The 17,311-nt window shown below is 43.5% G+C and overlaps 1 long non-coding RNA gene across 1 annotated transcript in view; it reads left to right on the top strand.

Annotated features, from left to right (window-relative positions):
* The window catches only part of LOC107526679 (uncharacterized), a 114,207-nt gene that overhangs the window by 55,953 nt on the left and 40,943 nt on the right, over positions 1-17,311 (top strand). Inside the window, exon 2 of the long non-coding RNA XR_001602214.2 lies at positions 15,562-15,683. This is a non-coding gene — a long non-coding RNA (uncharacterized LOC107526679). The remainder of the gene's footprint in view (positions 1-15,561; positions 15,684-17,311) is intronic.

The following is a 17,311-nucleotide window of genomic DNA, read 5'->3' as shown; positions in this document are numbered from 1 at the left end:
GTGGGCAAGTCCTGGACTTTAGTGAGCTTCATTCCTGTACGGGAAGCGGAATAAAAACCAAAACTGAAGGAAAGCTGCAGATCCGGCACAGAGGACGGGCTGTGCACCTTTTCCATAGGGAGGGCTGACACTTAGGCATGGAACTGGTGCTTCAGGTAGAAGAAAGAGCATGTGCAAAAGGCCCTGAGGCAAAAGGTAAAAGAATTTGTGCATGTATGTGTAAGAAACCCCAAAATCAATGCGTGAGAACAGTGATTCCAAGGGGTTTGGTTCCAAGGCTCCTTTATACTCTTTTTATTCTCAGGACTTCACTTTGGTTTTGTTTATAAAGTTCACATCTACCATATTAGAATTAAAACTAGACTTTTATTAAAACTTATTTATTTTAAAATAGCAATTTAAAAACTCATGTTAATATAACTAATATAGTTTAATGAAAAATAACCATATTTTCCATAACAAAAACGATCAAAAGAGACATCGTTTCACATTTATAAAATCTCTTTAATTCCTTTTTTAATAGAATAGCTGAAGTCTCACCTGCATCTGTAGTCAACATTGCCTTAAATTGTTTTGACTAAAACCTAGGAAAATAATCCAGTTGGATGAGGTGACGACCCACAAACTTGTTGCTAGGTCCTAAAATACCCCTCAGTGTGTCCTGAGCCCTGCCTTGAGAACTGTTGTGGTAGAGCATTGTGAGTGACAAGAGTCGAGAGGTAAAAAGGGTCAGTTCTAGACACCAGTAAGCATAATAAACTGCAGGTTCCGGAAGCCTCCAGTGGGATAAGCCCTCTCCTGAGAGGAAGAGTAGCTTGCTCAATTGTTAGAAAGGCCATCTTGCTGCCGGGCAGAGGATGGACTGGGGAAGGAGGAGTGGATTTGGAAAAGCCAATTAGGGGCTGCTGTTCTTGGTGATGCTGAGGAAGCTGGTGGCAGTAACTTAAACATTTCTCTCATGTTAGTTTCAGGAAGTGGACATACTCCCCTATAGGAATGTGTAAAAGAATCTACAAAGTGATCACACGTTCTGGGGCTCCGTAACCAAGCATATGAAGGAAATTAGATGCCCATATGTGGCAGGACAAGGCTTTTGTATGTTATTTTTGCTTTGGAAATGGATTTCAAAAATGGCATCACTCAAAACTGTGACCCACTTGCATTTGGCCAGCTCGTCAGCAGGATGGCAGCTTCTCTCTCATTTTCCTGAACTCCTGCCACTTTCCATAAGCAAGAGCTAAGAAAACATGAGCATCTGCCAGCCACAGATCCCCAGGAGAACAGAGCCTGCATGAGAAGGGATGTATTGGGGCTGCAGGACTTGAGATTTCCATCATGACTGCACCTGCTGCAGGCACTGGCAGGGCTTGTCTTCCAGGTCATATATATAGATAGGGAACATGAGGGCCACAAAAACAGCTTGACGTTAGGTACTGCAAGGCTTGTGTGTGACTCTGGTCTGCCTGCATGCCTGCTCGTAGGTAAGCACGTGCTCTGTTCAGAGGTCAGACAGGACAGAACCAGCTGGATGGGACTGCTCCCTCAATCCCTGTCCAGGTGGACCCACCGCCAGACAGCAGAATCTTTTCTTAGAATTTGAAACAAAACAGGTCTGAGTCATGTTGTGGTGGGGCCATCAATATTACAATGCGATGTTTGCAATACTGGGGAAAATGCATTTTTGTGTTTAGTACATAAATATAGGTGTTTTAATATAGGAAGGAAATGTGTGTGTGTGATTCCTAGTAGTGTAATAGCACATTTGTTTTCAATGCACAGGCTTTATTCAGAGATGGTTAAGGATTGCAGTCAAGTGTCAGTATCCCAGTCTCTAGATGATATTTTGAACTGGATGATTGATATTTTAATGTAGACATAAGCAACATATATATATGTATATATAACATATAATTATAAAATATTACATACAATTATAGAGGGAAATTTTCTTAAAATGCTCTTAAGTTGACTATAAAATAATAAGAATAAAAACAAAGAATGCACTTATTCAGTTAGGGGGAATCTTTGGGGAATGTTGTTCAAGAAGAATGGTTTCAGGAGGAGGAATGGTGGGCAGGACTGGGCAGTTCTCGCCTGGCAAGCACACTTGTGTTGGAGTGAGCGATGGGTGCACCAGTCGAGTGTGTATGACTTTCGGAGACTTATTTTTATCTGGCTCTCAGGTACTTAACCCTCCCTTCCTCCTGCAGTTATTTTTATTCCCTAGAGCGTGTCCCCTCTGCACTCATCGCTGCCACCTCTTGTTCCTTTTCACTGGGTTCAGGTTGGCTTCCCTCTCCTCAGCCCATCAATACAGAGCTGATTTGGAGCTGAGCTGTATAATAATCAGCCTTTCAGCAGCCAGCCCCACTCTCGCCTTGTAATTAAGGCCTGATGGTTGTGTTGACAGCAAATGGCTTTGTTCTTGCGGCCCCAGGCTTGATTGCTGGTTCCCTTCTCACCTGAATTTGACCCATTCTGCATTGTGCCCGTGATTGCTGCAGTGCCAGTAATTGCAGCCCTGGCGGATGACATTTCCATGAAGCACACTCTGTTCGGCTCCAGAGGGAACCACCAGGATTGATGGCTTGGGAAGCTCATCAAACGTGGATTTAGGAAATGCCTTTGAGAAGGTGGGAGCCCACAACCAAGTATCAGAGCTTTCCCTTTGACATTTGCTTTTACAGAAAGGACTAGTGCCTGCAACCTGCCCTACCTTCTGTCTGCAATCAAAAAAAGACTGGATTTCCTGATTATGAATTGCTGTTTAGGTTCATTAAGGGCAGGTCTAGGTAATACCTTTTTTAAAAAATTCTTTATTCATCGTTTCTCAAAAGGGGGAGATTAGAAGCAAATAAGAAATGAAGAGACTTCCCTTCAGTCACAGGAAACAGTATATTTTGTCTGTATTTATAACTTTAAATAGTCTTAATTAAGTCTCGTTTTACATAAAGTAGAATTCACTATTTGAACAGATGTTTAAATCATAGATAGCTTTCTACAGTTTAGAGCAGGTAAGACCATCCAGTTGAATATGGCACTTATACATGAAAAAGCTGCCCACAGAGGTAGAACATTTGTCCAAGACCACAAAGTGCCTGTGGAGCAGAGCCAGAGCCAGAGCCAGAGCCAGAGCCAGGACCCACGTCTTCCACATGCTGGAAGAAGCTCCCGTATCACCTGAATCCTCATGCCCCTAAATACCTGCCTGGGTCTTATACAGGGTGTTCAGTGCACTCTCTTGCTGCTGCTGCATCATGTGATGCACAGGCAGTCAGACATTCATCTTCTGATGGTGGGAAGGACCTCATATGCTGAGATCTGAGTCAGAACTCACTGTGTGGCCTTGGATGGGCCACTTACCTGCCCTCACCTTCAATTTTTCCACCACAGAAAGAAATCTTACATATGTGATAGTATAAACTGATTGTTAGTTCTTTGATATATATTTTTCATTTTCATAAAAATTTACTCAAAATGTCTACATTTGGGCTTTATTATACAGATGGACTTTAAAACTAATTACATGAAAGTAGAAGACAAGAATTTTCAGACTTATTTAACAAGACAAGGCAGACATAGCAGCTTGCAGGCTGATGTTACAGTTGTGACTCTGAACACTCACCCTCATCCCACACTAGTGACGATAATGGCTGACAGTGCGTGCACACCAATAGGTGGAAAGGGCTGTGGGGCAGGTGCATCTGCGTCTCTGCTCAGAGGTTCCTGTTATAAGAGGAACTGGGGAACTGTTACAAGGCACCTGTGCACCACTGCACAGGGCCAGTTTCTCCCACTTTCCATGCCCTCCAAGCGCCGGCTCCAGAGCAGCTGTGCACAGTGAAGCAAGTCCCTGGATACAGTTGATATGGCCTAGATCTTGATGTTGCTAGGTCAGGCTAACTTGCTCTCCATGAGGAAGCATGGCTTCTTAGGCGTAGATATGGGTCATGTTTACCTGTTTATCCAATGAACTTACTCCTCTGGATGTTCCTCCCTTCTGTTCCATATGACAATTACTGAAGTGGGTCACTTTTGTGCGGTTGTTGTCTTTCCCTATTGGACTTACCTGTGAGTCGATAGAAGGATGAAACAGGTCACTTTTGAAGTGCCTGCCTTTTTCCTTTCAGAGTAGTTTCTAATTGTTTTAATTAAACAGTCTAAACAAAAATAGAGCAGAAACGGTTGTTGGTGCTTGTGAGACAGTTGTTGACTGATTATTGGGGAAGCTCCAGCTGTGTTATCTTGCTCATTCTGACAGCCTTTCCCAGGTAGATGGAACTCCTAACATCACTCCCATTTCACAGATGACAAAGCTTGAGCCCACGGAGGTTGGTGGAGCTACACAAAGTCACCAGGTAGTGATGGGGTAGGCTGTGACCCTTAAGTGGCTGTTTGCAGAATCTTGAACTAAAGCTGTGAGCTGTGGCATCTCTCATCAGGGTCCCTCTGGCATCACTCGAACCTCAAGCTCACCGGTCACACAGTGAGATGTGTGCCATCAGTTTAGGCTGTGAGTGCTCTTTCCTGTAATTACAGCTAGCAGGGGAGGGGAGACTGTTCCATCACAGAGAGACAGAGCTTTCTCCTCACAGCCAAGAAGACCCTGCTCGATTTTCTGTAAGGGGGGCCCTGCCCACAGCCAAGGGGTTGCATCTGCTCTGTGGGCTTGTGTGGTGCAGGCTGGAATCTGGAATCTACCTGCTCAGAGGAGGCTAGGCAAATGGAAGTGTAGGAAGATATTTTTGTCTGGAGGGTTTTTGTGTTTTGTTTTTTTTAAACAAAATCATCCTATGAAACAATCTCAAATCTTTTAAAGTTTAAAAAATACTACGTTTCTGCCTAAACTCAACATTTTAAAATTTGGACATTTGAATGTCTGCATAGAAATAGACATCGGGAGCCTGAGGTCTTCTTCCCAGGTCTCCTTCTGGCAACATGCCCACTTTCATAACTGCCTCATCTCCGGGCTGCTGCTCAGTCACCGTTTCTTTTCAACACTCACATGCATTTACACTGAAAATACAGAATGTCCCCCCAAAATGTATACACACTTTAACAGCTGGTAGCTCACCCGGCCAGGCGTGGCTCAGCAGTTGAGCGTCGACCTGGGATCCCGGCGATTGCGGTTTGATTCCTGGTCAGGGCACATGCCCGGTTTGCGGGCTTGATCAAAGACTCTCTGGTCATTGATGTTTCTATCTCTCTCTCTCTCCTCCTGTCCTCAATCTGAAATCAATAAAGATATACTTAAAAAAAAAAAAAAAGATTTAAAAAAACAACAACAAAAAAACAGCTGATACCTCAATTTTGAAAATGAAATGTATTTTAATAAACGCTGCCTTTATTATTAAAGTGTGTGTATACATTTTTTTGGGACACCCTTTATATCTGTTTATCATTAGTAATTATAAATTTTGATAAAAGCAAAACGTGATTTCTTAGTCATTATCCTATAGGTAGATATTAACAATATTTTCCAAATTTTCAAAATGTGAGCATCCTTACCTTCGTTCATATTGTTCACCCCCCCATTCTTTTCTTTTCTTCCATTTCTTCCTTCCATTTCCTGCTTTCTTTCTTTCTCTCCCAAGAAGTTAAATTACTAGGCAAAGATATCACATCCATAAAATTTTTTTAATTAAAATTTATCAAAAAGGAATTTACCGCCCTGGCCTGTTGGCTTCGTTGGGTGGAGTGTTATCCCTATACCAAATCGTTTGCGGGTTCGATTCCTGGGCAGGCACATGCCTAGGTTGCAGGTTTGATCCCGGTACGGGGTGAGTACAGGAGACAGCCAGTACATGATTCTCTCTCACATTGATATTTCTTTCTCTCTCTTCCTTACTCTCTAAAAAATCAATAAAAAACCGTATCCTTGGGTGAGGATTTTTTTAAAAAAAAAGGAATTAACCTTTACGTATTTCTACAAATTTTAGCTGTGTCCAAACTATTTTTTTTTAGTATGCATTTTGCACGGAGCTAAATCTGGAATTTTGAGTTGCCATATATTGATAACCTTACATTGCTATTAGAGCCATAAAAACAAAGCAAGCTTTATGAAACATGAGACGCCTGGAAATCCATGTGCCTTGTGCCTTAAAGTCAGGGTGGGGTGGGTACTGCCCACTCGACGCTGCGAGGCCAGGTGGTGGGTGGCTGCACTCCTAGGCTCTGTCTCACAGGACCCTCGTCTCCAGTGCTCACACTCCACCCCTGCACCCCTGACCCTGTGTGCATCGCCTGCCTCTCCCCAACCATACTCTTCCCAAGGTCACTTCTCTAAAACATAAGCCTGATCCTGTCAGTCCCCTGTACAAAAACCTGTGATAGTTCCCTGTAACCCCCTCAGGACTTACTGTACACACACCATTCTCTCTCATCACTCTGTGTCTACCTTTCCCCCCCTTGGAAATTTCATCTGTCCCTTCCTTACCTCAGATGATACAACCCACTGTAAGCTCAGCTATCCGCTCTTCCAAGAACCCCCAGCTCCCACGGCAGAGCCAGTTCACCTCTTTGGTGACTCTGAATATTCTATGCATTCCCACTGCATTTCTGATGAGGACATGAGGATGAGTGGATGCATCTGTCTCCTTCCCTCTCCCTGAGGGGTTGGCCTCCCTGCCTGAGGCCCTGGCTCCTGATCTCTTTACCTGAGCTCTTGTTCCTGGCTCAGTTCCTCCCATCCTGGGCTGCACTGGTTCTGGGCTATGGTTTCCTGGTGTTTTGGTTGACAGCCAGAGATCCCCAAAGCACTCCTCCGTCCCTGTGATCTAAAGGGAATTTCCAAAGCAGATAGTCGCCAAGTGGAGAACAGAGCACACCTCTCTGGTTACTGCAAACTACTGAATGTGCCACAATATTGTGCTTTAATAAATCTGGGCAAAAGCATGCTTTTAAGTCTCCAACTCTCCCTAAAGACTGCATGTAAATCCTTATAATTGCTATACTGGTGTTCTCCCTTGTCTAAACGAGAGGTTGAAAATGAGTGTGTGTGTGTGTGTGTTGTGAGACAGAGAGAGACAGAGAGAGAGAGGACTTAAAGTATGACTATCCTAGGACCATTGTACTTTATAAAGACAAATTCTTTAAAAAATTCATGTTCAGAGGAATGGATTTCCAGTGTAGTGGTTTTGGGGGTTGGCGTGGGCACTGGTTTAACTGTCTGGAGTTAAGGTCCTTCCCAAGCTCCCCAGAGCCCATCCCAGAGGCGGGTGTGTCCTGTCCACCTTGCAGAGGAGGCCCCTGATCGCTTTTTGTCTTCGTCATAGTTCCCTAGGAACAGCCAAGTCAGATCCAGATGCAGCAAACATCACTCGGATGTGTGTTCCACAGGGTTCTGGATATACCTGAAAGGGTGGAGTTCTGTACACATTCAGGCAGGAAGTAGAGTTTTCATCATGGCTCCGAGATCTTTGGGGAGGTTTCTTTTCTGAAAATCCCTTTCTTTCTGAAAACAGTTAATAGTATCTCGTTTACCCTGTCCTCAGGATTGTCTTGAGGATCAAGTGAAATAGTTATGGACACGCGGTAACTTGGAAAGGTCTTTCTCTGTCACTTGGGAAGCAGTTAGTTGGAGGGTGCTTACATGGAGGAGCATGTTTCTCAGTTGGCGCCTTCTGTGGGCTCCTTGTAAATGCAGTGCTGTGAGGTTTAGGGAGCCAGCAGGCCCTACTCCTCAGCAGTCCATTAGAAACGAAGATCACTAGATACGCCCCTTAGCATCAGAACTTCCCAGTGGGAGCCTGTGGCCCTTGTTTAGGTTGAACTAATCACATTTAAGTTACACTCATAGTCCCAGCCCTTGACAGACAGTAATTTGTTTATATTCTAAGAGGGGATTGCTGCTCCAGTTCTGTTTGTCTTCTCAAGGATCCCTGCAATTTTGTGCAGTTCAGTGAGCAATTAATAGCATAATTTAACCCATGAAGCCACAGCATCTCAGAACCAGGAGCAGTTGGGAGTACTCTCATGAGTGCACACACACCTACACCTGCACCACGTGGCCTCTGTGCCACCACTTTCACTCCTCGGACAGACAACTGACTCAGACATGCTCGCGCTCTTTCCCTGTCTCTCCTGACACCGGTTGCTGGTGCACAACCTCCTCATCTTTTCATAAGTGGTGCTGTGGTCCGAATTGGCATGGCCCCCTATTCACAGGTTGAAATCCCAACCCCCAAGGTGACGGTATCAGGAGGAGGAGGAGGTAGAGCCTCGTGAGTAGGACTAGCACCCTTATAACAGATACCCCAGATTGCTTTCTGGCTCCTTCCACTGTGTGAGGACACAGTGAGACGTCGGCGACCCAGAAGAGGGCCCTCACCTGACAAGGTTGGCATCCTGGTCTGTCAGCCTCCAGGACTGAGGAATGGATTTCTGTTGTTTATAAGCCGCCCAGTCTGTTGTATTTTTTAATAGAAGCTCGAGCAGACAAGGGGCTTATATTTTTCCAATTGACAGTAAATACTTAGAATATGTGTAAATATTTGCTGGATACCATGAGGAATTCACAGAATAGTAATCATCTTCTGTATGGCTGAGGAACTCACAGAGCACTTAGTAGTAGTAGTAGTAGTAGTGAAATTCACTCATTCAGCAAATTGCCTTTTTTTGGCCCCTCATGATATAAAGATGAACAGATACTATCCCTGACTTAGGAACCTTCCATCTTTTATGACAATTACAAAAGCAGCAGCCAATACAAGAAACAACCGAAGCGTCAGCTAGCAATGTCAGATAAAATGTAAACATGGGTGTTCATGGTCCATGATCGGTTAGGACCGGCTGCAGGTTGCTGTGGCATAATTCAGAGGTGATGATCTCTTCCTCAGGGCTGGAGTGATGGGGGAAGTCTCGGAATAGATAAAGGGTGGGATCTGATATGAGGGTTGAAAAGTCTTTGATATTTAAATAGAATGATGTGGACCAAAATGAGAAAGTGTCCTCTGTGTATGAGGACACAGAAAATACAGGGTCTTAAGCTAAAGATCACAGAGAGCAGTAGTGAGACTTAAAACTTGGAGATAATCTGTCACCAAGCTTTACAAACCCTGGGAAGCCAGGCAGAAGAGGGTGTTCTGGTCCAGGCTCTGTCTCTTACCCGCTCTTACTCAAGGAACGCACTCTGAACTCATTTGCTCACCTGACGAATGGGCATGAGTTACAGGTTTGTGTGTGAGACACAACATTTGTGATACATGTGTAAGATGTTCAGTGATAAAATTATTGAGTTGGTTTATTGTTGAGAATGGTTTGACATGATAGAAGCAGTAGTTTTAAAGATTCTTCAGACAGGGTGGGAAGAAGAGGAACAGGATTGGGGAGCCAGGTGGGGACAGCGAAGTGAACTCAGCAGGGGGTAATTAGGATCCAGACTAACAGGTATGGGAGGAAAGAAAGGATGGCAGGATGAGGTCTCTGAGTCCCCGATTCAGTTTATTTGGACACTGCCTCTTGAAAAGTTTTGATTTTAGTAAGAACCACTTGTTTCACCAGTGGGCAGAGGGTACAAGTCGGAAAGCCTTAGTGGATGGACCTAACCACTTCTGGGGCCAAATCCTGTAGGGTCCTGCCTGCAGTGGGTACATGAGGATTCATTCCCAAGATCCAAAAGGGTGTGAGGATTCACACCCAAGGCCTCAGACAAGGAATTCCTGCGAGATGTGACCTGCAGAACCGAAAACCCTGCTCTGCACTGATGCTGGTCCTCACCCTTTGTATCCCACAAACGTTACTCACCCACGTGTCTTGAAGACCAAAGATTGGTGTTACTAATAAAATGAAAGAAAGTAATTCCTAGATTTCTCTACAATGGTTTCACATGGTTGGGGGAGGGATCTTGTCCTGGATCTGCTCTTAGTTTCCATGTCCTGTTGGGCAAGTTATTTAGCTTTTCCAGGCTCAGCATCCAAGTCTTCAGAGGGCAGGAAACACTGCCATTAAGGTTACATTCATTCTAACATTCAGAGACTCCAAAAGCTGTCCCACCGTGTGTTTGTTGCTGGGGTTGTGGCTTGGTGATAAATCCTCACTCTGCACAAGTGCCTATAGGCTCACTGCCGACCTGGGGAGGTAGAGAGCCCCGTGGCCTACGCTGCTGCTGGCCCTGGGGCTGGCTTGGCCTCTAGAGGATGGGCGCTGGGTGTCCAAAGCAGCCCTTTCCTTCCTGACACAGCAGTGAGTGGCCTTTAATTGCCTCCATGTTTAATTGCCTTTCTACATCATTTTGCTTATTCTGGAAGAATATTTTTTAATGAGCTAAGATCTAATTGGGCCTAAATGTGAATTCTTACAGCATTGTTGATTGGTGTGTAAATAGTAAGCAGATCCCAGAATCAGTTACAAACATGCCGTGAAGCAGTGAATGGTTTGGGTTCTGGAGAGTTTGAGTTGTTTGTGATTATTATGCGACTTTGGAAGTATAATTTTAAACATGAATTTATTAATCATTCCTTATAGCAGTGATATGTAACTTCTAAATATAGTATTAGATATATGAAATGATACTATGTTTTCAGTTTATTTTGTTATATAATTTTACATGATTTTGCTTGTCACTAAAATATAAAACAGCCCTGGCTGAGTGGCTCAGTGTCATCCTGTGCACCAGGGGGGTTGCTGGTTTGATCCCTGGTTAGGGCACATGCCTAGGTTTTGGATTCCATCCCCGGTCGGGGGGTGTACAGGAGGTAACTGATCAGTGTTTCTCTCTTATATCGATGTATCTCTCTCCCTCTCTCCTTCTCCCTTCCTCTTTCTCTGAAAATCAATGGAAACATATTCTCAGGTGAGGATTTATACACACACACATACACACACATACTGTTAGACGTATTAAAAGTAAAAAGTGAAAGTTCTTTTTAGTCCTCAGAATCCTTTTTCCAAAGATGACCTCTGCCAGCCACTGGGTCTGGGCCCCTTCTAAACGCTGTCCATGCACTCACATATGTGCACATACCAACGTGACTACACTGCTAGGTGATTGGTCTATGTCGTGCATCAGTGTGATAACTGCACACTGCTCCCTGCCATCCCTTATCACTTTGCTCGTCATCTTGGTGACTCTGCCCTATCGGGACACGCTCACCAATCGTAGATTATTTATAATAATCTAACCAACCCACGACTCACGGCTTTCGTTTTTGATTATGTACAGTATTACACTGAACAATCTTATGCATGTATCTGTGTATATATGTGACTAAAACATAGCTGGAATTGTCACGCTAGGGGATACACATTTTAAATTGTCGTCCACACTGCCAGTTTCCTTACAACAAACATGTTCCTTCTCCTTTGAGCAGCCTGTGTGCAGTGCAGCTCACCATCTGTCCATACCACAGACAGGCTGCAGCCTCCATGCCCTTTCCTCTGTAAGCTCTCCCTAAAGGCCCACAGTGGGAACCAGGTTTCCCTTCCTTTGTTAGTTTTGAGAGCCAATGAGATGGTGGATTTAGCTACAGGTCTAAGCTTCGGAATATGTACTAATCAGACTGTAGCTCGAGGGTCGATTGTGCATGTGATGTTTTATCTATGAAAGCTCCAAATTACAAAGTGCACTTAATAGTATCCTTTCTGTTGTCAGTTAACATGCTGGAATCAGTGGTTCCTTGCTAAGAGGTTTGGGTGATACTATGGGAAATAATGAGATTGGAAAGGCCATGTGTGGGGAGTAAGGTTGGACCTTCTTGTAAAAAATACACTCCAACACTCCCAGTAATGGAAGTCACTGGGCAGACGTGTGTGATGGATTAGATTTACAACACAGGAGAGGCGCTAAGTATTTAGAAATGACATGAGGGTGGTTTTAAAGTCTGCATACATTCTTTTTAGTTTCTATTTTTTTAATATAATTTTATTGATTTCACAGAGAGGAAGGGAGAGTGAGTTAGAAACATCAATGATGAGAGAAAGTCATTGATCAGCTGCCTCCTGCACCCCTGCCCCCACCCCTGCCAGGGATTGAGCCCCATGTGCCCTGACCCTGACCGGAAATCCAGCCTTGATCTCCTGGATCCTTGGTCCGATGCTCAACCACCAAGCCACGTGGGCCAGGCTCTGTTATTCTTAAGACAGCCTCATTCACTTCTTTATCTCTTTCCTCCTTCTTATCTGTCTTCTAAAAATGTTTATCTTTCTTTTCTCTGAAAACCTGGAAGTGGACCTGTTCTAAATGTCATCTAGGCTGAAGCGGAATTCTCTTTCTGAGCATATTGTGAACCAGAGCCTAATAAGGACGGGCGTGTGATCACTAACCACATTTCCCTGGGCACAAAGGGAAGCCGCCCCTCTATCAAAGCAGGAAAGACGGATGGAGAACCTGCTGCCTGCGACCACGCAGATGACGTTCCTCTGCACTAAGCCATGGGGCTCTTTTCTATTAATGGGTCTGGAGGGCAGAACCCCGTGGAGGCAGGACACTTATACAGACCGTGAGCTGAGCGGCAGGGTCCAGAACCCCCCTCTCCTGTCCATGATGTATACCCTCTCTGACCACTGCGGGACACGAAGGGGCTTCTGCAGAGCAGTGACCTCTCCAGGGGCAGATGTACAGGGCAGCAAACAGTCGGGCCCGGGCTGTGGCTGGGTTTCTGGAGGCTTACCTGAGATGCCGCCTGCTCCCTGAGAACTTCCTTCTCACTCTGGATGTGGAGTGTCTGGCTCCTGTTCCATGTGTCAGAGGAAGAGGCACTGTCAAAACACGTCCCTCATTGTTTTGGCAATCTCATGTAGAAATTTTTAGGGAGAAAAAAAAGGCAGGAAACATCTGTGCTGGTGGAGAACCCTGCAGCAATGACTCAGATTGCCAAGGAGGCACACGCATGTCCTTCACGTACAGCTCGGTTCAGCAGAAGGTCTTTCTGATGATAAGAAATCTCAGGAAACAGTGATGGCAGGGACAGGATGTCTACAACCCAGAGTGCTGACACCTGCTGGGAACCTCCAAGGGAGCCTCCTCCTGCTCTGGGGCGTAGGGGAAGGCCAGTGCTCCCCGCTGCTCCTGTCATCAGCAGGGTCCTGAGAGAGGCACTGCTGAGCAGCAGGCATTTGTGGAGCCGCTTCTAGTGTCACTCAGCTGACAGAGCTGTAAGTGTGACCCACTGTACAAACAAACATGGAGAGGTGATCTTAGCAAGTCCACAAGTGAGAGGAACACACTTCTTGTACAGATGGTTCACCAGCCAGGAGGTCACATCAGACACCAACACAAGGCATTGAGGACTGTAGGTATTTTGGTATTTTGCAGCTGAAGGAAACAATTTACATTTTTAGCCCAGCCCTATTACTATCCAAGAGAAACCTGAACTTCAGAGTGGTTCAGTGACAAAAAATGTTCACACAAATATTGGCTAAGATGTGTCTTGCTAATCTAGAAATAAACCATAAATAAACTGTCCATAAATTTAAACCATTATATTATGTTTTCTAAGTTAATAATGCCAAGTTTTATATGTAACTGCCTTAGCAGAATCTGATGGAGAGAGCAGGCATGGATTTCAGAAATTTAAAATAATAGAAGTTGGGTGGCAGCAAATGTCCTCTAAGCACACACTCATCTTCATGAGCCCTCACTGTCCAGATTCAGAGTTCCTGCATGAGCACAGTTTAAGACTGAGGATGTAGAAAGTGTTGCTGTTTGTTCTGTCCTGGATACAAACTCATTTCTGAATCTATGTGATTTGTTAGGGGGCAGTGTCTGATATGAGAATGTTTGGGGCATTTGCCTTTGTCATGCATATGTTAAATTTACAAATCTACTATAAATAGAAAAACAACTAGTGTTGAGAATTTCTTGCTGACATTGTGTGCATACATTCTGTGTGTGTGTGCATGCATGTGGCTGTGTGTGTGTGTGTGTGTGTGTGTGTGTGTGTGTGCATGCCTGTGTTGAGTACTGGCAGACAGGAAAAGGCAAGAAAGCACACTTCTTAAAGAGTTTCAAGTAGAGATGGCTGTATTTGCTGTAAATAAAACCGAAAGTCACAGTTTGTATTAAAACCTTGATACATATATATATATCTATATATCTATATCTATATCTATATATCTATATATCTATATATCTATATATCTATATCTATGTATATGTATCTATATGTATATATAGATATAGATATATAGATATATACACACACATATATATTTTCTTTAATTTTAAATAAGGTCTTTCTTTTTTTATCTCTATATTTTATTTTATCTTTCCCATCACTGTTTACCCCGATACCCTTTCCCACCTCCCCGCCCCACCTCCATAACCACAGCGGTGTTGTCTTGTTGATGAGCTCTTTCTCTTTTTTTTCTCTTATTTGTTCAATCACTTATATTTTAAAATCTTACAGAATAACTCTAAATTAATGATTCTAGACTTTGACACAAAACAAATATTAACTCTCATTCTATTTATCAACCTTGATTTTTTTTAGGGTAATTTTAAAACCTTTCTAGCTCCATGTGCACATTTCTGAATTATTCTACTCTTTATGTGATTATTTTGGTAAATCCTTATTAGGGAAAATAATAAAATTTCTTATGGTTACATTTCATAGGCTTTCTGTGTATTTCATAGGAAATTGTGTGTTATCTTATTTCAAATCCCCCTTGCTAAGCACCCTGAATATTTTCTTCATGGCAAGGTAACACGCAAGGAGTGGAGTACAGTGTCTTTTAGAGGATTTATGGTAAAGCTGCGGAATGTAGCTGATCATGAACAGCATGAAGAGCCCTCAGGGTCCTTCATTTGCCTGACACACTTCACTGCTGCCCATTAACACTTTGGCTGTTATTGCTATAGACTCAGTTTAATGAGCATCTCTGAGTTAGGAGGTTTGCACCAGAAACAATAGCTTCAACAACTGAGGCACCTCCTCTCTCCACTTTCTGATATTTCAGTTTTTCTTTTCTTTGTAAAGAAAATAAATCCTCTCTTAGGCAGTATAGTTTGGAATAATCTGGGTATTTTATTTTCAATTAGAGCAGTCAGTAGTTCCTAACATTGACACAGTATTGTAGAGAACCTTGATAGAAAGTTAATAAATAAATTCTAATTTACATTAATGAAGATAATGTCTTTTGTTGTTGTTCTACCAAAATAAAATGGAGCTGACATTTGGAACCACCCTTGTCATCTCCAGATTATATTCTGTTATGAATGAAATCACATTATTGCCAAGAAATAATTACACATCTAAAATATTTCTCATTTATTAAATTGTTTCTTAACTGCATCAAAGTGTTGAAGAAGGCAACAGTCTTACAAATTGGCTGGTAATGGGTCCATCTTAATATTAAGTGCTTGTGCTTAGTTTGAGCTTCAAACCTAGGTATGTTGAATATCTTGGATTTCAAAGTAAATTAACTAAATGTTTAAAAGCATTGTCTACTTGTCCATGTGGCCTTTGACATCAGTGTTTATAAGTAAAATCACTGACTCATTTCTTAATGTGCAGTTACCTATTTTGAAATGTAACCCTTTGTTGTAAGTAGAACAGCACAGAGGAAGAATTCTCGTCAGTCTCACCTCTGTTCAGGTGGTTATTATGTTGTTTTGTCCTTTAGAAAGTGAACCGGAAGAAGAATTGGTGAAATCACATCCAGCTGGCATCTCTGAACGCCCAGCTCTGACCCACTGAGTCAGCAAAGTCTGATGCAAAGAGCACTCACCAGGCGATTGAGTTCAGGTACCTGCCCCACAGCTCTCTGATGACTGTGTAGAAGGGTCCTCTCCTTGGGCCCACCCCGATTGCTGCTCTGAGTCACTCCTCTCTTCAGGGCTTCCTGGTGCTCCCTGGCTTCTGGGAGGCAGTTAAGAGTTCTGTTGTGCATCTTCTCCAAACAGACAATTCACACTAAAAAGAGCCATTTGCCGTTAAATTAGATGATGCACATGTTCTCGCCACTGAAGCTCCACAGAGCAGGAAAGCTGTGCATCTTCTGGGCACTGTGAGAGTCCTCAGGATTGCAATGGGGAAAGTGACACCTCAGCCGGAGGATGTTTCATGTGGAATCACTGCAAAAGTAACTGGTTACTAATTTTAGCAAAATGTACTCATTATATTTTGGAGTTTGGGGTGGGTGCTGGCATGTGCCTAATAATTGCTGCTCAGGCAGCACAGTTTTAGGGAATCTCATAGGCTGGAGGTCAACATGCTTGTAATATGACTCAGCTCCCCCCTCTGCAGAGTCTCAGCTCCTGAATATGTGCATTCTTGATTCTGTTAATCTCATGCCCATGTTGGGGCATCCACTTTACACACACGAGACTTGGTTGGTGAAATGGTAAGCGCTTAAGATGCTCTGTGAGGAAAACCCTGGCTTATCTTTTCAGGTTCACTGTGCGATAGTAATTTATTTGTCTGCCGACTACCCCATGTGCCTGTCTGATAATAGAACTACTTGCTGCTACATGGAAATTAGACGCTGGGAGCGTCTTCCATATGCTGCAGCCTTGTGGGTGCTGCAGTCTTTAGGAGCTTTATGAACTGGTATAATAGGTCACAGTTGTTCTAATTATGCTCTCGTCTCTGCCCTCGTCACTTTCCCTGAAGAAAGCCACTGCACTCATTGGCTCGGTTTTGAGAAGGCATTATGTTTAATTGTCTTTCCCCTGGAGTTAAAAGTAAGGCCTGTTCACAGTGAGTGTTAAACTCATACTTGAGTTCAACGTCAGTTCACGTTTCTGAATTGTAGGTGTTTCATGCGTGTAGGCTATCTCGTTTTGTCTAGTCTCATTCACTTTTAGTCATAAGCTAAAGAATGTGTAATGGACTATTATGAAAGTTTAGTATTTAAATGTGGATTTGTTGAATTGACGTTTCTGGCATGGAGTTAAATGTTCACATTTAAATGGTTATCGACGTAGTTTACTTACTAGAAAGCCTTCAAATACAAATCTCACCATGAATTAAATAAAGCAAAGTGAAACGATAAGCTAGTTTTCAGAGAAAAATTCATGTTTATATCAACAAACGTGGCCTTGAACGGGCTTCTTAGTTCAGGCATTACATTTGCTTTCAAGGTGGACAGACAAGTTGGAGTTGTTGAGAGAAATGAAGAGATCCCAAGGTTTCAGCAGGCACTAATCTCCTCCTGGTCCACACTCTTGACCACAAGCCTGTCCACACCTGACCACAAGTGTATCTGTCTCAAACACCCCAACTGGGCCCTGGAGGTGGGAGACTCCCCTGGGTGTGGGATGAGCTTGACAGTCCCCCGAGAATCCCTAGGGGCTTCGTTGGATAGCAGTCATAACCACCGATCACAATTATCCCTGTGGGATCCATTGACAGAGCACAGCACGTGTGTCCTT

This window comes from Miniopterus natalensis, chromosome 13 (genome assembly GCF_054644295.1).
Source record: "Miniopterus natalensis isolate mMinNat1 chromosome 13, mMinNat1.hap1, whole genome shotgun sequence".
Lineage (NCBI taxonomy): Eukaryota > Metazoa > Chordata > Mammalia > Chiroptera > Miniopteridae > Miniopterus > Miniopterus natalensis.
The sequence above is the reverse complement of the archived record's forward strand: the minus strand, read 5'-3'. Positions and strand labels throughout refer to the sequence as shown.